We start from the raw sequence: 23,294 nt of genomic DNA, 5'->3' as shown, positions 1-23,294 counted from the left end.
GGCAGAGAATTCCTTGCTAGCACCTTCTCTGTGCCTGGGAAGCAGAAGTGTTCACATTGCTTCGCAGAATCGCTTTTGTGCAGAAAACAGTAACACTTGTTCAGAAGGAAAGAAAGCACAGAGCCCCAGATTTGCTGTTGTCCTGGAGAGCTTGCAGAGCACTGGGGAAAGGCAGGCAGAGAATTCCCTGATAGCACCTTCTCTGTGCCTGGGAAGCAGAAGTGTTCACATTGCTTCGCAAGAATCGCTTTTATGCAGAAAACAGTAACAGTTGTTCAGAACGAAAGAAAGCACAGAGCCCCAGATTCTATGTTGTCCTGGAGAGCTTGCAGAGCACTGGGGAAAGGCAGGCAGAGAATTCCCTGATAGCACCTTCTCTGTGCCTGTTGACATTGTTTCGCAGAATCGCTTTTGTGCAGAAAACAGTAACACTTGTTCAGAACGAAAGAAAGCACAGAGCCCCAGATTTTATGTTGTCCTGGAGAGCTTGCAGAGCACTGGGGAAAGGCAGGCAGAGAATTCCTTCCTAGCACCTTCTCTGTGCCTGGGAAGCAGAAGTGTTCACATTGCTTCGCAGAATCGCTTTTGTGCAGAAAACAGTAACAGTTGTTCAGAACGAAAGAAAGCACAGAGCCCCAGATTTTATGTTGCCCTGGAGAGCTTGCAGAGCACTGGGGAAAGGCAGGCAGAGAATTCCCTGATAGCACCTTCTCTGTGCCTGTTCACATTGCTTCGCAGAATCGCTTTTGTGCAGAAAACAGTAACACTTGTTCAGAAGGAAAGACAGCACAGAGCCCCAGATTTGCTGTTGTCCTGGAGATCTTGCAGAGCACTGGGGAAAGGCAGGCAGAGAATTCCTTGCTAGCACCTTCTCTGTGCCTGGGAAGCAGAGGTGTTCACATTGCTTCGCAGAATCGCTTTTGTGCAGAAAGCACTAACACTTGTTCAGAAAGAAAGAAAGCACAGAGCCCCAGATTCTATGTTGTCCTGGAGAGCTTGCAGAGCACTGGGGAAAGGCAGGCAGAGAATTCCTTGCTAGCACCTTCTCTGTGCCTGGGAAGCAGAAGTGTTCACATCGCTTCGCAAGAATCGCTTTTGTGCATAAAACACTAACACTTGTTCAGAAGGAAAGAAAGCACAGAGCCCCAGATTTTATGTTGTCCTGGAGAGCTTGCAGAGCACTGGGGAAAGGCAGGCAGAGAATTCCCTGATAGCACCTTCTCTGTGCCTGTTGACATTGTTTCGCAGAATCGCTTTTGTGCAGAAAACAGTAACACTTGTTCAGAACGAAAGAAAGCACAGAGCCCCAGATTTGCTGTTGTCCTGGAGAGCTTGCAGAGCACTGGGGAAAGGCAGGCAGAGAATTCCTTCCTAGCACCTTCTCTGTGCCTGGGAAGCAGAAGTGTTCACATTGCTTCGCAGAATCGCTTTTGTGCAGAAAACAGTAACACTTGTTCAGAACGAAAGAAAGCACAGAGCCCCAGATTTTATGTTGTCCTGGAGAGCTTGCAGAGCACTGGGGAAAGGCAGGCAGAGAATTCCCTGATAGCACCTTCTCTGTGCCTGTTCACATTGCTTCGCAGAATCGCTTTTGTGCAGAAAACAGTAACACTTGTTCAGAAGGAAAGAAAGCACAGAGCCCCAGATTCTATGTTGTCCTGGAGAGCTTGCAGAGCACTGGGGAAAGGCAGGCAGAGAATTCCTTGCTAGCACCTTCTCTGTGCATGGGAAGCAGAAGTGTTCACATTGCTTCTCAGAATCGCTTTTGTGCAGAAAGCACTAACACTTGTTCAGAACGAAAGAAAGCACAGAGCCCCAGATTCTATGTTGTCCTGGAGAGCTTGCAGAGCACTGGGGAAAGACAGGCAGAGAATTCCTTGCTAGCACCTTCTCTGTGCCTGGGAAGCAGAAGTGTTCACATCGCTTCGCAAGAATCGCTTTTGTGCATAAAACACTAACACTTGTTCAGAAGGAAAGAAAGCACAGAGCCCCAGATTTTATGTTGTCCTGGAGAGCTTGCAGAGCACTGGGGAAAGGCAGGCATAGAATTCCCTGCTAGCACCTTCTCTGTGCCTGTTCACATTGCTTCGCAGAATCGCTTTTGTGCAGAAAACACTAACACTTGTTCAGAAGGAAAGAAAGCACAGAGCCCCAGATTTTATGTTGTCCTGGAGAGCTTGCAGAGCACTGGGGAAAGGCAGGCAGAGAATTCCCTGCTAGCACCTTCTCTGTGCCTGTTCAGATTGCTTCGCAGAATCGCTTTTGTGCAGAAAACAGTAACACTTGTTCAGAAGGAAAGAAAGCACAGAGCCCCAGATTTTATGTTGTCCTGGAGAGCTTGCAGAGCACTGGGGAAAGGCAGGCAGAGAATTCCCTGCTAGCACCTTCTCTGTGCCTGGGAAGCAGAAGTGTTCACATTGCTTCGCAGAATCGCTTTTGTGCAGAAAACACTAACACTTGTTCAGAACGAAAGAAAGCACAGAGCCCCAGATTTCCTGTTGTCCTGGAGAGCTTGCAGAGCACTGGGGAAAGGCAGGCAGAGAATTCCTTCCTAGCACCTTCTCTGTGCCTGGGAAGCAGAAGTGTTCACATTGCTTCGCAGAATCGCTTTTGTGCAGAAAACAGTAACACTTGTTCAGAACGAAAGAAAGCACAGAGCCCCAGATTTTATGTTGTCCTGGAGAGCTTGCAGAGCACTGGGGAAAGGCAGGCAGAGAATTCCCTGATAGCACCTTCTCTGTGCCTGTTCACATTGCTTCGCAGAATCGCTTTTGTGCAGAAAACAGTAACACTTGTTCAGAACGAAAGAAAGCACAGAGCCCCAGATTCTATGTTGTCCTGGAGAGCTTGCAGAGCACTGGGGAAAGGCAGGCAGAGAATTCCTTGCTAGCACCTTCTCTGTGCCTGGGAAGCAGAAGTGTTCACATTGCTTCGCAGAATCGCTTTTGTGCAGAAAACACTAACACTTGTTCAGAACGAAAGAAAGCACAGAGCCCCAGATTCTATGTTGTCCTGGAGAGCTTGCAGAGCACTGGGGAAAGGCAGGCAGAGAATTCCTTGCTAGCATCTTCTCTGTGCCTGGGAAGCAGAAGTGTTCACATCGCTTCGCAAGAATCGCTTTTGTGCATAAAACACTAACACTTGTTCAGAACGAAAGAAAGCACAGAGCCCCAGATTTTATGTTTTCCTGGAGAGCTTGCAGAGCACTGGGGAAAGGCAGGCAGAGAATTCCTTGCTAGCACCTTCTCTGTGCCTGTTCACATTGCTTCGCAGAATCGCTTTTGTGCAGAAAACAGTAACACTTGTTCAGAACGAAAGTAAGCACAGAGCCCCAGATTTCCTGTTGCCCTGGAGAGCTTGCAGAGCACTGGGGAAAGGCAGGCAGAGAATTCCTTCCTAGCACCTTCTCTGTGCCTGTTCACATTGCTTCGCAGAATCGCTTTTGTGCAGAAAACAGTAACACTTGTTCAGAACGAAAGAAAGCACAGAGCCCCAGATTCTATGTAGTCCTGGAGAGCTTGCAGAGCACTGGGGAAAGGCAGGCAGAGAATTCCCTGCTAGCACCTTCTCTGTGCCTGGGAAGCAGAAGTGTTCACATTGCTTCGCAAGAATCGCTTTTGTGCAGAAAAGAGTAACACTTGTTCAGAAGGAAAGAAAGCACAGAGCCCCAGATTCTATGTTGTCCTGGAGAGCTTGCAGAGCACTGGGGAAAGGCAGCAGAGAATTCCTTGCTAGCACCTTCTCTGTCCCTGGGAAGCAGAAGTGTTCACATTGCTTCGCAAGAATCGCTTTTGTGCAGAAAACAGTAACAGTTGTTCAGAACGAAAGAAAGCACAGAGCCCCAGATTCTATGTTGTCCTGGAGAGCTTGCAGAGCACTGGGGAAAGGCAGGCAGAGAATTCCCTGCTAGCACCTTCTCTGTGCCTGTTGACATTGTTTCGCAGAATCGCTTTTGTGCAGAAAACAGTAACACTTGTTCAGAAGGAAAGAAAGCACAGAGCCCCAGATTTTATGTTGTCCTGGAGAGCTTGCAGAGCACTGGGGAAAGGCAGGCAGAGAATTCCTTCCTAGCATCTTCTCTGTGCCTGGGAAGCAGAAGTGTTCACATTGCTTCGCAGAATCGCTTTTGTGCAGAAAGCACTAACACTTGTTCAGAAGGAAAGAAAGCACAGAGCCCCAGATTTTATGTTGTCGTGGAGAGCTTGCAGAGCACTGGGGAAAGGCAGGCAGAGAATTCCCTGCTAGCACCTTCTCTGTGCCTGTTCAGATTGCTTCGCAGAATCGCTTTTGTGCAGAAAGCACTAACACTTGTTCAGAACAAAAGAAAGCACAGAGCCCCAGATTCTATGTTGTCCTGGAGAGCTTGCAGAGCACTGGGGAAAGGCAGGCAGAGAATTCCCTGATAGCACCTTCTCTGTGCCTGGGAAGCAGAAGTGTTCACATTGCTTCGCAAGAATCGCTTTTGTGCAGAAAACAGTAACAGTTGTTCAGAACGAAAGAAAGCACAGAGCCCCAGAGTCTATGTTGTCCTGGAGAGCTTGCAGAGCACTGGGGAAAGGCAGGCAGAGAATTCCCTGATAGCACCTTCTCTGTGCCTGTTGACATTGTTTCGCAGAATCGCTTTTGTGCAGAAAACAGTAACACTTGTTCAGAAGGAAAGAAAGCACAGAGCCCCAGATTTTATGTTGTCCTGGAGAGCTTGCAGAGCACTGGGGAAAGGCAGGCAGAGAATTCCTTCCTAGCACCTTCTCTGTGCCTGGGAAGCAGAAGTGTTCACATTGCTTCGCAGAATCGCTTTTGTGCAGAAAACAGTAACACTTGTTCAGAACGAAAGAAAGCACAGAGCCCCAGATTTTATGTTGTCCTGGAGAGCTTGCAGAGCACTGGGGAAAGGCAGGCAGAGAATTCCCTGATAGCACCTTCTCTGTGCCTGTTCACATTGCTTCGCAGAATCGCTTTTGTGCAGAAAACAGTAACACTTGTTCAGAAGGAAAGACAGCACAGAGCCCCAGATTTGCTGTTGTCCTGGAGATCTTGCAGAGCACTGGGGAAAGGCAGGCAGAGAATTCCTTGCTAGCACCTTCTCTGTGCCTGGGAAGCAGAAGTGTTCACATTGCTTCGCAGAATCGCTTTTGTGCAGAGAACAGTAACACTTGTTCAGAACGAAAGAAAGCACAGAGCCCCAGATTCTATGTTGTCCTGGAGAGCTTGCAGAGTACTGGGGAAAGGCAGCAGAGAATTCCTTGCTAGCACCTTCTCTGTGCCTGGGAAGCAGAAGTGTTCACATTGCTTCGCAGAATCGCTTTTGTGCAGAAAACACTAACACTTGTTCAGAACGAAAGAAAGCACAGAGCCCCAGATTCTATGTTGTCCTGGAGAGCTTGCAGAGCACTGGGGAAAGGCAGGCAGAGAATTCCCTGATAGCACCTTCTCTGTGCCTGTTCACATTGCTTCGCAGAATCGCTTTTGTGCAGAAAACAGTAACACTTGTTCAGAACGAAAGAAAGCACAGAGCCCCAGATTCTATGTTGTCCTGGAGAGCTTGCAGAGAACTGGGGAAAGACAGGCAGAGAATTCCTTCCTAGCACCTTCTCTGTGCCTGGGAAGCAGAAGTGTTCACATTGCTTCGCAGAATCGCTTTTGTGCAGAAAACACTAACACTTGTTCAGAACGAAAGAAAGCACAGAGCCCCAGATTCTATGTTGTCCTGGAGAGCTTGCAGAGCACTGGGGAAAGGCAGGCAGAGAATTCCTTGCTAGCACCTTCTCTGTGCCTGGGAAGCAGAAGTGTCCACATCGCTTTGCAAGAATCGCTTTTGTGCAGAAAACAGTAACACTTGTTCAGAAGGAAAGAAAGCACAGAGCCCCAGATTCTATGTTGTCCTGGAGAGCTTGCAGAGCACTGGGGAAAGGCAGGCAGAGAATTCACTGCTAGGACCTTCTCTGTGCCTGGGAAGCAGAAGTGTTCACATTGCTTCGCAGAATCGCTTTTGTGCAGAAAACAGTAACACTTGTTCAGAACGAAAGAAAGCACAGAGCCCCAGATTCTATGTTGTCCTGGAGAGCTTGCAGAGCACTGGGGAAAGGCAGGCAGAGAATTCCCTGATAGCACCTTCTCTGTGCCTGGGAAGCAGAAGTGTTCACATTGCTTCGCAAGAATCGCTTTTGTGCAGAAAACAGTAACAGTTGTTCAGAACGAAAGAAAGCACAGAGCCCCAGATTCTATGTTGTCCTGGAGAGCTTGCAGAGCACTGGGGAAAGGCAGGCAGAGAATTCCCTGATAGCACCTTCTCTGTGCCTGTTCACATTGCTTCGCAGAATCGCTTTTGTGCAGAAAACACTAACACTTGTTCAGAACGAAAGAAAGCACAGAGCCCCAGAATTGCTGTTGTCCTGGAGAGCTTGCAGAGCACTGGGGAAAGGCAGGCAGAGAATTCCTTCCTAGCACCTTCTCTGTGCCTGGGAAGCAGAAGTGTTCACATTGCTTCGCAGAATCGCTTTTGTGCAGAAAACACTAACACTTGTTCAGAAGGAAAGAAAGCACAGAGCCCCAGATTTTATGTTGTCCTGGAGAGCTTGCAGAGCACTGGGGAAAGGCAGGCAGAGAATTCCCTGATAGCACCTTCTCTGTGCCTGTTCACATTGCTTCGCAGAATCGCTTTTGTGCAGAAAACAGTAACACTTGTTCAGAACGAAAGAAAGCACAGAGCCCCAGATTCTATGTTGTCCTGGAGAGCTTGCAGAGCACTGGGGAAAGGCAGGCAGAGAATTCCTTGCTAGCACCTTCTCTGTGCCTGGGAAGCAGAAGTGTTCACATTGCTTCGCAGAATCGCTTTTGTGCAGAAAGCACTAACACTTGTTCAGAAAGAAAGAAAGCACAGAGCCCCAGATTCTATGTTGTCCTGGAGAGCTTGCAGAGCACTGGGGAAAGGCAGGCAGAGAATTCCTTGCTAGCACCTTCTCTGTGCCTGGGAAGCAGAAGTGTTCACATTGCTTCGCAGAATCGCTTTTGTGCAGAAAACAGTAACAGTTGTTCAGAACGAAAGAAAGCACAGAGCCCCAGATTCTATGTTGTCCTGGAGAGCTTGCAGAGCACTGGGGAAAGGCAGGCAGAGAATTCCCTGCTAGCACCTTCTCTGTGCCTGTTGACATTGTTTCGCAGAATCGCTTTTGTGCAGAAAACAGTAACACTTGTTCAGAAGGAAAGAAAGCACAGAGCCCCAGATTTTATGTTGTCCTGGAGAGCTTGCAGAGCACTGGGGAAAGGCAGGCAGAGAATTCGTTCCTAGCATCTTCTCTGTGCCTGGGAAGCAGAAGTGTTCACATTGCTTCGCAGAATCGCTTTTGTGCAGAAAACACTAACACTTGTTCAGAACGAAAGAAAGCACAGAGCCCCAGATTTCCTGTTGTCCTGGAGAGCTTGCAGAGCACTGGGGAAAGGCAGGCAGAGAATTCCCTGCTAGCACCTTCTCTGTGCCTGTTCACATTGCTTCGCAGAAACGCTTTTGTGCAGAAAACAGTAACACTTGTTCAGAAGGAAAGAAAGCACAGAGCCCCAGATTCTATGTTGTCCTGGAGAGCTTGCAGAGCACTGGGGAAAGGCAGGCAGAGAATTCACTGCTAGGACCTTCTCTGTGCCTGGGAAGCAGAAGTGTTCACATTGCTTCGCAGAATCGCTTTTGTGCAGAAAACACTAACACTTGTTCAGAACGAAAGAAAGCACAGAGCCCCAGATTTGCTGTTGTCCTGGAGAGCTTGCAGAGCACTGGGGAAAGGCAGGCAGAGAATTCCCTGCTAGCACCTTCTCTGTGCCTGGGAAGCAGAAGTGTTCACATTGCTTCGCAAGAATCGCTTTTGTGCAGAAAACAGTAACACTTGTTCAGAACGAAAGAAAGCACAGAGCCCCAGATTTTATGTTGTCCTGGAGAGCTTGCAGAGCACTGGGGAAAGGCAGGCAGAGAATTCCCTGATAGCACCTTCTCTGTGCCTGTTCACATTGCTTCGCAGAATCGCTTTTGTGCAGAAAACAGTAACACTTGTTCAGAAGGAAAGACAGCACAGAGCCCCAGATTTGCTGTTGTCCTGGAGATCTTGCAGAGCACTGGGGAAAGGCAGGCAGAGAATTCCTTGCTAGCACCTTCTCTGTGCCTGGGAAGCAGAAGTGTTCACATTGCTTCGCAGAATCGCTTTTGTGCAGAGAACAGTAACACTTGTTCAGAACGAAAGAAAGCACAGAGCCCCAGATTCTATGTTGTCCTGGAGAGCTTGCAGAGTACTGGGGAAAGGCAGCAGAGAATTCCTTGCTAGCACCTTCTCTGTGCCTGGGAAGCAGAAGTGTTCACATTGCTTCGCAGAATCGCTTTTGTGCAGAAAACACTAACACTTGTTCAGAACGAAAGAAAGCACAGAGCCCCAGATTCTATGTTGTCCTGGAGAGCTTGCAGAGCACTGGGGAAAGGCAGGCAGAGAATTCCCTGATAGCACCTTCTCTGTGCCTGTTCACATTGCTTCGCAGAATCGCTTTTGTGCAGAAAACAGTAACACTTGTTCAGAACGAAAGAAAGCACAGAGCCCCAGATTCTATGTTGTCCTGGAGAGCTTGCAGAGAACTGGGGAAAGACAGGCAGAGAATTCCTTCCTAGCACCTTCTCTGTGCCTGGGAAGCAGAAGTGTTCACATTGCTTCGCAGAATCGCTTTTGTGCAGAAAACACTAACACTTGTTCAGAACGAAAGAAAGCACAGAGCCCCAGATTCTATGTTGTCCTGGAGAGCTTGCAGAGCACTGGGGAAAGGCAGGCAGAGAATTCCTTGCTAGCACCTTCTCTGTGCCTGGGAAGCAGAAGTGTCCACATCGCTTCGCAAGAATCGCTTTTGTGCAGAAAACAGTAACACTTGTTCAGAAGGAAAGAAAGCACAGAGCCCCAGATTCTATGTTGTCCTGGAGAGCTTGCAGAGCACTGGGGAAAGGCAGGCAGAGAATTCACTGCTAGGACCTTCTCTGTGCCTGGGAAGCAGAAGTGTTCACATTGCTTCGCAGAATCGCTTTTGTGCAGAAAACAGTAACACTTGTTCAGAACGAAAGAAAGCACAGAGCCCCAGATTCTATGTTGTCCTGGAGAGCTTGCAGAGCACTGGGGAAAGGCAGGCAGAGAATTCCCTGATAGCACCTTCTCTGTGCCTGGGAAGCAGAAGTGTTCACATTGCTTCGCAAGAATCGCTTTTGTGCAGAAAACAGTAACAGTTGTTCAGAACGAAAGAAAGCACAGAGCCCCAGATTCTATGTTGTCCTGGAGAGCTTGCAGAGCACTGGGGAAAGGCAGGCAGAGAATTCCCTGATAGCACCTTCTCTGTGCCTGTTCACATTGCTTCGCAGAATCGCTTTTGTGCAGAAAACACTAACACTTGTTCAGAACGAAAGAAAGCACAGAGCCCCAGAATTGCTGTTGTCCTGGAGAGCTTGCAGAGCACTGGGGAAAGGCAGGCAGAGAATTCCTTCCTAGCACCTTCTCTGTGCCTGGGAAGCAGAAGTGTTCACATTGCTTCGCAGAATCGCTTTTGTGCAGAAAACACTAACACTTGTTCAGAAGGAAAGAAAGCACAGAGCCCCAGATTTTATGTTGTCCTGGAGAGCTTGCAGAGCACTGGGGAAAGGCAGGCAGAGAATTCCCTGATAGCACCTTCTCTGTGCCTGTTCACATTGCTTCGCAGAATCGCTTTTGTGCAGAAAACAGTAACACTTGTTCAGAACGAAAGAAAGCACAGAGCCCCAGATTCTATGTTGTCCTGGAGAGCTTGCAGAGCACTGGGGAAAGGCAGGCAGAGAATTCCTTGCTAGCACCTTCTCTGTGCCTGGGAAGCAGAAGTGTTCACATTGCTTCGCAGAATCGCTTTTGTGCAGAAAGCACTAACACTTGTTCAGAAAGAAAGAAAGCACAGAGCCCCAGATTCTATGTTGTCCTGGAGAGCTTGCAGAGCACTGGGGAAAGGCAGGCAGAGAATTCCTTGCTAGCACCTTCTCTGTGCCTTGGAAGCAGAAGTGTTCACATTGCTTCGCAGAATCGCTTTTGTGCAGAAAACAGTAACAGTTGTTCAGAACGAAAGAAAGCACAGAGCCCCAGATTCTATGTTGTCCTGGAGAGCTTGCAGAGCACTGGGGAAAGGCAGGCAGAGAATTCCCTGCTAGCACCTTCTCTGTGCCTGTTGACATTGTTTCGCAGAATCGCTTTTGTGCAGAAAACAGTAACACTTGTTCAGAAGGAAAGAAAGCACAGAGCCCCAGATTTTATGTTGTCCTGGAGAGCTTGCAGAGCACTGGGGAAAGGCAGGCAGAGAATTCGTTCCTAGCATCTTCTCTGTGCCTGGGAAGCAGAAGTGTTCACATTGCTTCGCAGAATCGCTTTTGTGCAGAAAACACTAACACTTGTTCAGAACGAAAGAAAGCACAGAGCCCCAGATTTCCTGTTGTCCTGGAGAGCTTGCAGAGCACTGGGGAAAGGCAGGCAGAGAATTCCCTGCTAGCACCTTCTCTGTGCCTGTTCAGATTGCTTCGCAGAAACGCTTTTGTGCAGAAAACAGTAACACTTGTTCAGAAGGAAAGAAAGCACAGAGCCCCAGATTCTATGTTGTCCTGGAGAGCTTGCAGAGCACTGGGGAAAGGCAGGCAGAGAATTCACTGCTAGGACCTTCTCTGTGCCTGGGAAGCAGAAGTGTTCACATTGCTTCGCAGAATCGCTTTTGTGCAGAAAACACTAACACTTGTTCAGAACGAAAGAAAGCACAGAGCCCCAGATTTGCTGTTGTCCTGGAGAGCTTGCAGAGCACTGGGGAAAGGCAGGCAGAGAATTCCCTGCTAGCACCTTCTCTGTGCCTGGGAAGCAGAAGTGTTCACATTGCTTCGCAAGAATCGCTTTTGTGCAGAGAACAGTAACAGTTGTTCAGAACGAAAGAAAGCACAGAGCCCCAGATTCTATGTTGTCCTGGAGAGCTTGCAGAGCACTGGGGAAAGGCAGGCAGAGAATTCCCTGATAGCACCTTCTCTGTGCCTGTTGACATTGTTTCGCAGAATCGCTTTTGTGCAGAAAACAGTAACACTTGTTCAGAACGAAAGAAAGCACAGAGCCCCAGATTTTATGTTGTCCTGGAGAGCTTGCAGAGCACTGGGGAAAGGCAGGCAGAGAATTCCTTCCTAGCACCTTCTCTGTGCCTGGGAAGCAGAAGTGTTCACATTGCTTCGCAGAATCGCTTTTGTGCAGAAAACAGTAACACTTGTTCAGAAGGAAAGAAAGCACAGAGCCCCAGATTTTTTGTTGCCCTGGAGAGCTTGCAGAGCACTGGGGAAAGGCAGGCAGAGAATTCCCTGATAGCACCTTCTCTGTGCCTGTTCACATTGCTTCGCAGAATCGCTTTTGTGCAGAAAACAGTAACAGTTGTTCAGAACGAAAGAAAGCACAGAGCCCCAGATTCTATGTTGTCCTGGAGAGCTTGCAGAGCACTGGGGAAAGGCAGGCAGAGAATTCCTTGCTAGCACCTTCTCTGTGCATGGGAAGAAGAAGTGTTCACATTGCTTCGCAGAATCGCTTTTGTGCAGAAAGCACTAACACTTGTTCAGAACGAAAGAAAGCACAGAGCCCCAGAATCTATGTTGTCCTGGAGAGCTTGCAGAGCACTGGGGAAAGGCAGGCAGAGAATTCCTTGCTAGCACCTTCTCTGTGCCTGGGAAGCAGAAGTGTTCACATCGCTTCGCAAGAATCGCTTTTGTGCATAAAACACTAACACTTGTTCAGAAGGAAAGAAAGCACAGAGCCCCAGATTTTATGTTGTCCTGGAGAGCTTGCAGAGCACTGGGGAAAGGCAGGCAGAGAATTCCCTGATAGCACCTTCTCTGTGCCTGTTCACATTGTTTCGCAGAATCGCTTTTGTGCAGAAAACAGTAACACTTGTTCAGAACGAAAGAAAGCACAGAGCCCCAGATTTTATGTTGTCCTGGAGAGCTTGCAGAGCACTGGGGAAAGGCAGGCAGAGAATTCACTGCTAGGACCTTCTCTGTGCCTGGGAAGCAGAAGTGTTCACATTGCTTCGCAGAATCGCTTTTGTGCAGAAAACACTAACACTTGTTCAGAACGAAAGAAAGCACAGAGCCCCAGATTTGCTGTTGTCCTGGAGAGCTTGCAGAGCACTGGGGAAAGGCAGGCAGAGAATTCCCTGCTAGCACCTTCTCTGTGCCTGGGAAGCAGAAGTGTTCACATTGCTTCGCAAGAATCGCTTTTGTGCAGAGAACAGTAACAGTTGTTCAGAACGAAAGAAAGCACAGAGCCCCAGATTCTATGTTGTCCTGGAGAGCTTGCAGAGCACTGGGGAAAGGCAGGCAGAGAATTCCCTGATAACACCTTCTCTGTGCCTGTTCACATTGTTTCGCAGAATCGCTTTTGTGCAGAAAACAGTAACACTTGTTCAGAACGAAAGAAAGCACAGAGCCCCAGATTTTATGTTGTCCTGGAGAGCTTGCAGAGCACTGGGGAAAGGCAGGCAGAGAATTCCTTCCTAGCACCTTCTCTGTGCCTGGGAAGCAGAAGTGTTCACATTGCTTCGCAGAATCGCTTTTGTGCAGAAAACAGTAACACTTGTTCAGAAGGAAAGAAAGCACAGAGCCCCAGATTTTTTGTTGCCCTGGAGAGCTTGCAGAGCACTGGGGAAAGGCAGGCAGAGAATTCCCTGATAGCACCTTCTCTGTGCCTGTTCACATTGCTTCGCAGAATCGCTTTTGTGCAGAAAACAGTAACACTTGTTCAGAACGAAAGAAAGCACAGAGCCCCAGATTCTATGTTGTCCTGGAGAGCTTGCAGAGCACTGGGGAAAGGCAGGCAGAGAATTCCTTGCTAGCACCTTCTCTGTGCATGGGAAGAAGAAGTGTTCACATTGCTTCGCAGAATCGCTTTTGTGCAGAAAGCACTAACACTTGTTCAGAACGAAAGAAAGCACAGAGCCCCAGAATCTATGTTGTCCTGGAGAGCTTGCAGAGCACTGGGGAAAGGCAGGCAGAGAATTCCTTGCTAGCACCTTCTCTGTGCCTGGGAAGCAGAAGTGTTCACATCGCTTCGCAAGAATAGCTTTTGTGCATAAAACACTAACACTTGTTCAGAAGGAAAGAAAGCACAGAGCCCCAGATTTTATGTTGTCCTGGAGAGCTTGCAGAGCACTGGGGAAAGGCAGGCAGAGAATTCCCTGATAGCACCTTCTCTGTGCCTGTTCACATTGTTTCGCAGAATCGCTTTTGTGCAGAAAACAGTAACACTTGTTCAGAAGGAAAGAAAGCACAGAGCCCCAGATTTGCTGTTGTCCTGGAGAGCTTGCAGAGCACTGGGGAAAGGCAGGCAGAGAATTCGTTCCTAGCATCTTCTCTGTGCCTGGGAAGCAGAAGTGTTCACATTGCTTCGCAGAATCGCTTTTGTGCAGAAAACACTAACACTTGTTCAGAACGAAAGAAAGCACAGAGCCCCAGATTTCCTGTTGTCCTGGAGAGCTTGCAGAGCACTGGGGAAAGGCAGGCAGAGAATTCCCTGCTAGCACCTTCTCTGTGCCTGTTCACATTGCTTCGCAGAATCGCTTTTGTGCAGAAAACAGTAACACTTGTTCAGAACGAAAGAAAGCACAGAGCCCCAGATTCTATGTTGTCCTGGAGAGCTTGCAGAGCACTGGGGAAAGGCAGGCAGAGAATTCCTTGCTAGCACCTTCTCTGTGCATGGGAAGAAGAAGTGTTCACATTGCTTCGCAGAATCGCTTTTGTGCAGAAAGCACTAACACTTGTTCAGAACGAAAGAAAGCACAGAGCCCCAGAATCTATGTTGTCCTGGAGAGCTTGCAGAGCACTGGGGAAAGGCAGGCAGAGAATTCCTTGCTAGCACCTTCTCTGTGCCTGGGAAGCAGAAGTGTTCACATCGCTTCGCAAGAATCGCTTTTGTGCATAAAACACTAACACTTGTTCAGAAGGAAAGAAAGCACAGAGCCCCAGATTTTATGTTGTCCTGGAGAGCTTGCAGAGCACTGGGGAAAGGCAGGCAGAGAATTCCCTGATAGCACCTTCTCTGTGCCTGTTCACATTGTTTCGCAGAATCGCTTTTGTGCAGAAAACAGTAACACTTGTTCAGAACGAAAGAAAGCACAGAGCCCCAGATTTTATGTTGTCCTGGAGAGCTTGCAGAGCACTGGGGAAAGGCAGGCAGAGAATTCACTGCTAGGACCTTCTCTGTGCCTGGGAAGCAGAAGTGTTCACATTGCTTCGCAGAATCGCTTTTGTGCAGAAAACACTAACACTTGTTCAGAACGAAAGAAAGCACAGAGCCCCAGAATTGCTGTTGTCCTGGAGAGCTTGCAGAGCACTGGGGAAAGGCAGGCAGAGAATTCCCTGCTAGCACCTTCTCTGTGCCTGGGAAGCAGAAGTGTTCACATTGCTTCGCAAGAATCGCTTTTGTGCAGAGAACAGTAACAGTTGTTCAGAACGAAAGAAAGCACAGAGCCCCAGATTCTATGTTGTCCTGGAGAGCTTGCAGAGCACTGGGGAAAGGCAGGCAGAGAATTCCCTGATAGCACCTTCTCTGTGCCTGTTGACATTGTTTCGCAGAATCGCTTTTGTGCAGAAAACAGTAACACTTGTTCAGAACGAAAGAAAGCACAGAGCCCCAGATTTTATGTTGTCCTGGAGAGCTTGCAGAGCACTGGGGAAAGGCAGGCAGAGAATTCCTTCCTAGCACCTTCTCTGTGCCTGGGAAGCAGAAGTGTTCACATTGCTTCGCAGAATCGCTTTTGTGCAGAAAACAGTAACACTTGTTCAGAAGGAAAGAAAGCACAGAGCCCCAGATTTTTTGTTGCCCTGGAGAGCTTGCAGAGCACTGGGGAAAGGCAGGCAGAGAATTCCCTGCTAGCACCTTCTCTGTGCCTGTTCACATTGCTTCGCAGAATCGCTTTTGTGCAGAAAACACTAACACTTGTTCAGAACGAAAGAAAGCACAGAGCCCCAGATTCTATGTTGTCCTGGAGAGCTTGCAGAGCACTGGGGAAAGGCAGGCAGAGAATTCCCTGATAGCACCTTCTCTGTGCCTGTTCACATTGCTTCGCAGAATCGCTTTTGTGCAGAAAGCACTAACACTTGTTCAGAACGAAAGAAAGCACAGAGCCCCAGAATCTATGTTGTCCTGGAGAGCTTGCAGAGCACTGGGGAAAGGCAGGCAGAGAATTCCTTGCTAGCACCTTCTCTGTGCCTGGGAAGCAGAAGTGTTCACATCGCTTCGCAAGAATCGCTTTTGTGCATAAAACACTAACACTTGTTCAGAAGGAAAGAAAGCACAGAGCCCCAGATTTTATGTTGTCCTGGAGAGCTTGCAGAGCACTGGGGAAAGGCAGGCAGAGAATTCCCTGATAGCACCTTCTCTGTGCCTGTTCACATTGTTTCGCAGAATCGCTTTTGTGCAGAAAACAGTAACACTTGTTCAGAACGAAAGAAAGCACAGAGCCCCAGATTTTATGTTGTCCTGGAGAGCTTGCAGAGCACTGGGGAAAGGCAGGCAGAGAATTCCTTGCTAGCACCTTCTCTGTGCCTGGGAAGCAGAAGTGTTCACATTGCTTCGCAGAATCGCTTTTGTGCAGAAAACAGTAACACTTGTTCAGAAGGAAAGAAAGCACAGAGCCCCAGATTTTTTGTTGTCCTGGAGAGCTTGCAGAGCACTGGGGAAAGGCAGGCAGAGAATTCCCTCCTAGCACCTACTCTGTGACTGTTCACATTGCTTCGCAGAATCGCTTTTGTGCAGAAAACAGTAACACTTGTTCAGAACGAAAGAAAGCACAGAGCCCCAGATTCTATGTTGTCCTGGAGAGCTTGCAGAGCACTGGGGAAAGGCAGGCAGAGAATTCCTTGCTAGCACCTTCTCTGTGCATGGGAAGAAGAAGTGTTCACATTGCTTCGCAGAATCGCTTTTGTGCAGAAAGCACTAACACTTGTTCAGAACGAAAGAAAGCACAGAGCCCCAGAATCTATGTTGTCCTGGAGAGCTTGCAGAGCACTGGGGAAAGGCAGGCAGAGAATTCCTTGCTAGCACCTTCTCTGTGCCTGGGAAGCAGAAGTGTTCACATCGCTTCGCAAGAATCGCTTTTGTGCATAAAACACTAACACTTGTTCAGAAGGAAAGAAAGCACAGAGCCCCAGATTTTATGTTGTCCTGGAGAGCTTGCAGAGCACTGGGGAAAGGCAGGCAGAGAATTCCCTGATAGCACCTTCTCTGTGCCTGTTCACATTGTTTCGCAGAATCGCTTTTGTGCAGAAAACAGTAACACTTGTTCAGAACGAAAGAAAGCACAGAGCCCCAGATTTTATGTTGTCCTGGAGAGCTTGCAGAGCACTGGGGAAAGGCAGGCAGAGAATTCACTGCTAGGACCTTCTCTGTGCCTGGGAAGCAGAAGTGTTCACATTGCTTCGCAGAATCGCTTTTGTGCAGAAAACACTAACACTTGTTCAGAACGAAAGAAAGCACAGAGCCCCAGATTTGCTGTTGTCCTGGAGAGCTTGCAGAGCACTGGGGAAAGGCAGGCAGAGAATTCCCTGCTAGCACCTTCTCTGTGCCTGGGAAGCAGAAGTGTTCACATTGCTTCGCAAGAATCGCTTTTGTGCAGAGAACATTAACAGTTGTTCAGAACGAAAGAAAGCACAGAGCCCCAGATTCTATGTTGTCCTGGAGAGCTTGCAGAGCACTGGGGAAAGGCAGGCAGAGAATTCCCTGATAGCACCTTCTCTGTGCCTGTTGACATTGTTTCGCAGAATCGCTTTTGTGCAGAAAACAGTAACACTTGTTCAGAACGAAAGAAAGCACAGAGCCCCAGATTTTATGTTGTCCTGGAGAGCTTGCAGAGCACTGGGGAAAGGCAGGCAGAGAATTCCTTCCTAGCACCTTCTCTGTGCCTGGGAAGCAGAAGTGTTCACATTGCTTCGCAGAATCGCTTTTGTGCAGAAAACAGTAACACTTGTTCAGAAGGAAAGAAAGCACAGAGCCCCAGATTTTTTGTTGCCCTGGAGAGCTTGCAGAGCACTGGGGAAAGGCAGGCAGAGAATTCCCTGATAGCACCTTCTCTGTGCCTGTTCACATTGCTTCGCAGAATCGCTTTTGTGCAGAAAACAGTAACACTTGTTCAGAACGAAAGAAAGCACAGAGCCCCAGATTCTATGTTGTCCTGGAGAGCTTGCAGAGCACTGGGGAAAGGCAGGCAGAGAATTCCCTGATAGCACCTTCTCTGTGCCTGTTCACATTGCTTCGCAGAATCGCTTTTGTGCAGAAAGCACTAACACTTGTTCAGAACGAAAGAAAGCACAGAGCCCCAGAATCTATGTTGTCCTGGAGAGCTTGCAGAGCACTGGGGAAAGGCAGGCAGAGAATTCCTTGCTAGCACCTTCTCTGTGCCTGGGAAGCAGAAGTGTTCACATCGCTTCGCAAGAATCGCTTTTGTGCATAAAACACTAACACTTGTTCAGAAGGAAAGAAAGCACAGAGCCCCAGATTTTATGTTGTCCTGGAGAGCTTGCAGAGCACTGGGGAAAGGCAGGCAGAGAATTCCCTGATAGCACCTTCTCTGTGCCTGTTCACATTGTTTCGCAGAATCGCTTTTGTGCAGAAAACAGTAACACTTGTTCAGAACGAAAGAAAGCACAGAGCCCCAGATTTTATGTTGTCCTGGAGAGCTTGCAGAGCACTGGGGAAAGGCAGGCAGAGAATTCCTTGCTAGCACCTTCTCTGTGCCTGGGAAGCAGAAGTGTTCACATTGCTTCGCAGAATCGCTTTTGTGCAGAAAACAGTAACACTTGTTCAGAACGAAAGAAAGCACAGAGCCCCAGATTTTATGTTGTCCTGGAGAGCTTGCAGAGCACTGGGGAAAGGCAGGCAGAGAATTCCCTGCTAGCACCTTCTCTGTGCCTGTTCAGATTGCTTCGCAGAATCGCTTTTGTGCAGAAAACAGTAACACTTGTTCAGAAGGAAAGAAAGCACAGAGCCCCAGATTCTATGTTGTCCTGGAGAGCTTGCAGAGCACTGGGGAAAGGCAGGCAGAGAATTCCTTGCTAGCACCTTCTCTGTGCCTGGGAAGCAGAAGTGTTCACATTGCTTCGCAGAATCGCTTTTGTGCAGAAAGCACTAACACTTGTTCAGAAGGAAAGAAAGCACAGAGCCCCAGATTTGCTGTTGTCCTGGAGAGCTTGCAGAGCACTGGGGAAAGACAGGCAGAGAATTCCTTGCTAGCACCTTCTCTGTGCCTGGGAAGCAGAAGTGTTCACATCGCTTCGCAAGAATCGCTTTTGTGCATAAAACACTAACACTTGTTCAGAAGGAAAGAAAGCACAGAGCCCCAGATTTTATGTTGTCGTGGAGAGCTTGCAGAGCACTGGGGAAAGGCAGGCAGAGAATTCCCTGCTAGCACCTTCTCTGTGCCTGTTCAGATTGCTTCGCAGAATCGCTTTTGTGCAGAAAGCACTAACACTTGTTCAGAACAAAAGAAAGCACAGAGCCCCAGATTCTATGTTGTCCTGGAGAGCTTGCAGAGCACTGGGGAAAGGCAGGCAGAGAATTCCCTGATAGCACCTTCTCTGTGCCTGGGAAGCAGAAGTGTTCACATTGCTTCGCAAGAATCGCTTTTGTGCAGAAAACAGTAACAGTTGTTCAGAACGAAAGAAAGCACAGAGCCCCAGAGTCTATGTTGTCCTGGAGAGCTTGCAGAGCACTGGGGAAAGGCAGGCAGAGAATTCCCTGATAGCACCTTCTCTGTGCCTGTTGACATTGTTTCGCAGAATCGCTTTTGTGCAGAAAACAGTAACACTTGTTCAGAAGGAAAGAAAGCACAGAGCCCCAGATTTTATGTTGTCCTGGAGAGCTTGCAGAGCACTGGGGAAAGGCAGGCAGAGAATTCCTTCCTAGCACCTTCTCTGTGCCTGGGAAGCAGAAGTGTTCACATTGCTTCGCAGAATCGCTTTTGTGCAGAAAACAGTAACACTTGTTCAGAACGAAAGAAAGCACAGAGCCCCAGATTTTATGTTGTCCTGGAGAGCTTGCAGAGCACTGGGGAAAGGCAGGCAGAGAATTCCCTGATAGCACCTTCTCTGTGCCTGTTCACATTGCTTCGCAGAATCGCTTTTGTGCAGAAAACAGTAACACTTGTTCAGAAGGAAAGACAGCACAGAGCCCCAGATTTGCTGTTGTCCTGGAGATCTTGCAGAGCACTGGGGAAAGGCAGGCAGAGAATTCCTTGCTAGCACCTTCTCTGTGCCTGGGAAGCAGAAGTGTTCACATTGCTTCGCAGAATCGCTTTTGTGCAGAGAACAGTAACACTTGTTCAGAAGGAAAGAAAGCACAGAGCCCCAGATTCTATGTTGTCCTGGAGAGCTTGCAGAGTACTGGGGAAAGGCAGCAGAGAATTCCTTGCTAGCACCTTCTCTGTGCCTGGGAAGCAGAAGTGTTCACATTGCTTCGCAGAATCGCTTTTGTGCAGAAAACACTAACACTTGTTCAGAACGAAAGAAAGCACAGAGCCCCAGATTCTATGTTGTCCTGGAGAGCTTGCAGAGCACTGGGGAAAGGCAGGCAGAGAATTCCCTGATAGCACCTTCTCTGTGCCTGTTCACATTGCTTCGCAGAATCGCTTTTGTGCAGAAAACAGTAACACTTGTTCAGAACGAAAGAAAGCACAGAGCCCCAGATTCTATGTTGTCCTGGAGAGCTTGCAGAGAACTGGGGAAAGACAGGCAGAGAATTCCTTCCTAGCACCTTCTCTGTGCCTGGGAAGCAGAAGTGTTCACATTGCTTCGCAGAATCGCTTTTGTGCAGAAAACACTAACACTTGTTCAGAACGAAAGAAAGCACAGAGCCCCAGATTCTATGTTGTCCTGGAGAGCTTGCAGAGCACTGGGGAAAGGCAGGCAGAGAATTCCTTGCTAGCACCTTCTCTGTGCCTGGGAAGCAGAAGTGTCCACATCGCTTCGCAAGAATCGCTTTTGTGCAGAAAACAGTAACACTTGTTCAGAAGGAAAGAAAGCACAGAGCCCCAGATTCTATGTTGTCCTGGAGAGCTTGCAGAGCACTGGGGAAAGGCAGGCAGAGAATTCACTGCTAGGACCTTCTCTGTGCCTGGGAAGCAGAAGTGTTCACATTGCTTCGCAGAATCGCTTTTGTGCAGAAAACAGTAACACTTGTTCAGAACGAAAGAAAGCACAGAGCCCCAGATTCTATGTTGTCCTGGAGAGCTTGCAGAGCACTGGGGAAAGGCAGGCAGAGAATTCCCTGATAGCACCTTCTCTGTGCCTGGGAAGCAGAAGTGTTCACATTGCTTCGCAAGAATCGCTTTTGTGCAGAAAACAGTAACAGTTGTTCAGAACGAAAGAAAGCACAGAGCCCCAGATTCTATGTTGTCCTGGAGAGCTTGCAGAGCACTGGGGAAAGGCAGGCAGAGAATTCCCTGATAGCACCTTCTCTGTGCCTGTTCACATTGCTTCGCAGAATCGCTTTTGTGCAGAAAACACTAACACTTGTTCAGAACGAAAGAAAGCACAGAGCCCCAGAATTGCTGTTGTCCTGGAGAGCTTGCAGAGCACTGGGGAAAGGCAGGCAGAGAATTCCTTCCTAGCACCTTCTCTGTGCCTGGGAAGCAGAAGTGTTCACATTGCTTCGCAGAATCGCTTTTGTGCAGAAAACACTAACACTTGTTCAGAACGAAAGAAAGCACAGAGCCCCAGATTTTATGTTGTCCTGGAGAGCTTGCAGAGCACTGGGGAAAGGCAGGCAGAGAATTCCCTGATAGCACCTTCTCTGTGCCTGTTCACATTGCTTCGCAGAATCGCTTTTGTGCAGAAAACAGTAACACTTGTTCAGAACGAAAGAAAGCACAGAGCCCCAGATTCTATGTTGTCCTGGAGAGCTTGCAGAGCACTGGGGAAAGGCAGGCAGAGAATTCCTTGCTAGCACCTTCTCTGTGCCTGGGAAGCAGAAGTGTTCACATTGCTTCGCAGAATCGCTTTTGTGCAGAAAGCACTAACACTTGTTCAGAAAGAAAGAAAGCACAGAGCCCCAGATTCTATGTTGTCCTGGAGAGCTTGCAGAGCACTGGGGAAAGGCAGGCAGAGAATTCCTTCCTAGCACCTTCTCTGTGCCTGGGAAGCAGAAGTGTTCACATTGCTTCGCAGAATCGCTTTTGTGCAGAAAACAGTAACAGTTGTTCAGAACGAAAGAAAGCACAGAGCCCCAGATTCTATGTTGTCCTGGAGAGCTTGCAGAGCACTGGGGAAAGGCAGGCAGAGAATTCCCTGCTAGCACCTTCTCTGTGCCTGTTGACATTGTTTCGCAGAATCGCTTTTGTGCAGAAAACAGTAACACTTGTTCAGAAGGAAAGAAAGCACAGAGCCCCAGATTTTATGTTGTCCTGGAGAGCTTGCAGAGCACTGGGGAAAGGCAGGCAGAGAATTCGTTCCTAGCATCTTCTCTGTGCCTGGGAAGCAGAAGTGTTCACATTGCTTCGCAGAATCGCTTTTGTGCAGAAAACACTAACACTTGTTCAGAACGAAAGAAAGCACAGAGCCCCAGATTTCCTGTTGTCCTGGAGAGCTTGCAGAGCACTGGGGAAAGGCAGGCAGAGAATTCCCTGCTAGCACCTTCTCTGTGCCTGTTCAGATTGCTTCGCAGAAACGCTTTTGTGCAGAAAACAGTAACAGTTGTTCAGAACGAAAGAAAGCACAGAGCCCCAGATTCTATGTTGTCCTGGAGAGCTTGCAGAGCACTGGGGAAAGGCAGGCAGAGAATTCACTGCTAGGACCTTCTCTGTGCCTGGGAAGCAGAAGTGTTCACATTGCTTCGCAGAATCGCTTTTGTGCAGAAAACACTAACACTTGTTCAGAACGAAAGAAAGCACAGAGCCCCAGATTTGCTGTTGTCCTGGAGAGCTTGCAGAGCACTGGGGAAAGGCAGGCAGAGAATTCCCTGCTAGCACCTTCTCTGTGCCTGGGAAGCAGAAGTGTTCACATTGCTTCGCAAGAATCGCTTTTGTGCAGAGAACAGTAACAGTTGTTCAGAACGAAAGAAAGCACAGAGCCCCAGATTCTATGTTGTCCTGGAGAGCTTGCAGAGCACTGGGGAAAGGCAGGCAGAGAATTCCCTGATAGCACCTTCTCTGTGCCTGTTGACATTGTTTCGCAGAATCGCTTTTGTGCAGAAAACAGTAACACTTGTTCAGAACGAAAGAAAGCACAGAGCCCCAGATTTTATGTTGTCCTGGAGAGCTTGCAGAGCACTGGGGAAAGGCAGGCAGAGAATTCCTTCCTAGCACCTTCTCTGTGCCTGGGAAGCAGAAGTGTTCACATTGCTTCGCAGAATCGCTTTTGTGCAGAAAACAGTAACACTTGTTCAGAACGAAAGAAAGCACAGAGCCCCAGATTCTATGTTGTCCTGGAGAGCTTGCAGAGCACTGGGGAAAGGCAGGCAGAGAATTCCTTGCTAGCACCTTCTCTGTGCATGGGAAGAAGAAGTGTTCACATTGCTTCGCAGAATCGCTTTTGTGCAGAAAGCACTAACACTTGTTCAGAACGAAAGAAAGCACAGAGCCCCAGAATCTATGTTGTCCTGGAGAGCTTGCAGAGCACTGGGGAAAGGCAGGCAGAGAATTCCTTGCTAGCACCTTCTCTGTGCCTGGGAAGCAGAAGTGTTCACATCGCTTCGCAAGAATCGCTTTTGTGCATAAAACACTAACACTTGTTCAGAAGGAAAGAAAGCACAGAGCCCCAGATTTTATGTTGTCCTGGAGAGCTTGCAGAGCACTGGGGAAAGGCAGGCAGAGAATTCCCTGATAGCACCTTCTCTGTGCCTGTTCACATTGTTTCGCAGAATCGCTTTTGTGCAGAAAACAGTAACACTTGTTCAGAACGAAAGAAAGCACAGAGCCCCAGATTTTATGTTGTCCTGGAGAGCTTGCAGAGCACTGGGGAAAGGCAGGCAGAGAATTCCCTGATAGCACCTTCTCTGTGCCTGTTGACATTGTTTCGCAGAATCGCTTTTGTGCAGAAAACAGTAACACTTGTTCAGAACGAAAGAAAGCACAGAGCCCCAGATTTTATGTTGTCCTGGAGAGCTTGCAGAGCACTGGGGAAAGGCAGGCAGAGAATTCCTTCCTAGCACCTTCTCTGTGCCTGGGAAGCAGAAGTGTTCACATTGCTTCGCAGAATCGCTTTTGTGCAGAAAACAGTAACACTTGTTCAGAACGAAAGAAAGCACAGAGCCCCAGATTCT

Source organism: Strix aluco, chromosome 23, assembly GCF_031877795.1.
Source record: "Strix aluco isolate bStrAlu1 chromosome 23, bStrAlu1.hap1, whole genome shotgun sequence".
Lineage (NCBI taxonomy): Eukaryota > Metazoa > Chordata > Aves > Strigiformes > Strigidae > Strix > Strix aluco.
Note: the sequence above shows the minus strand (reverse complement) of the source record.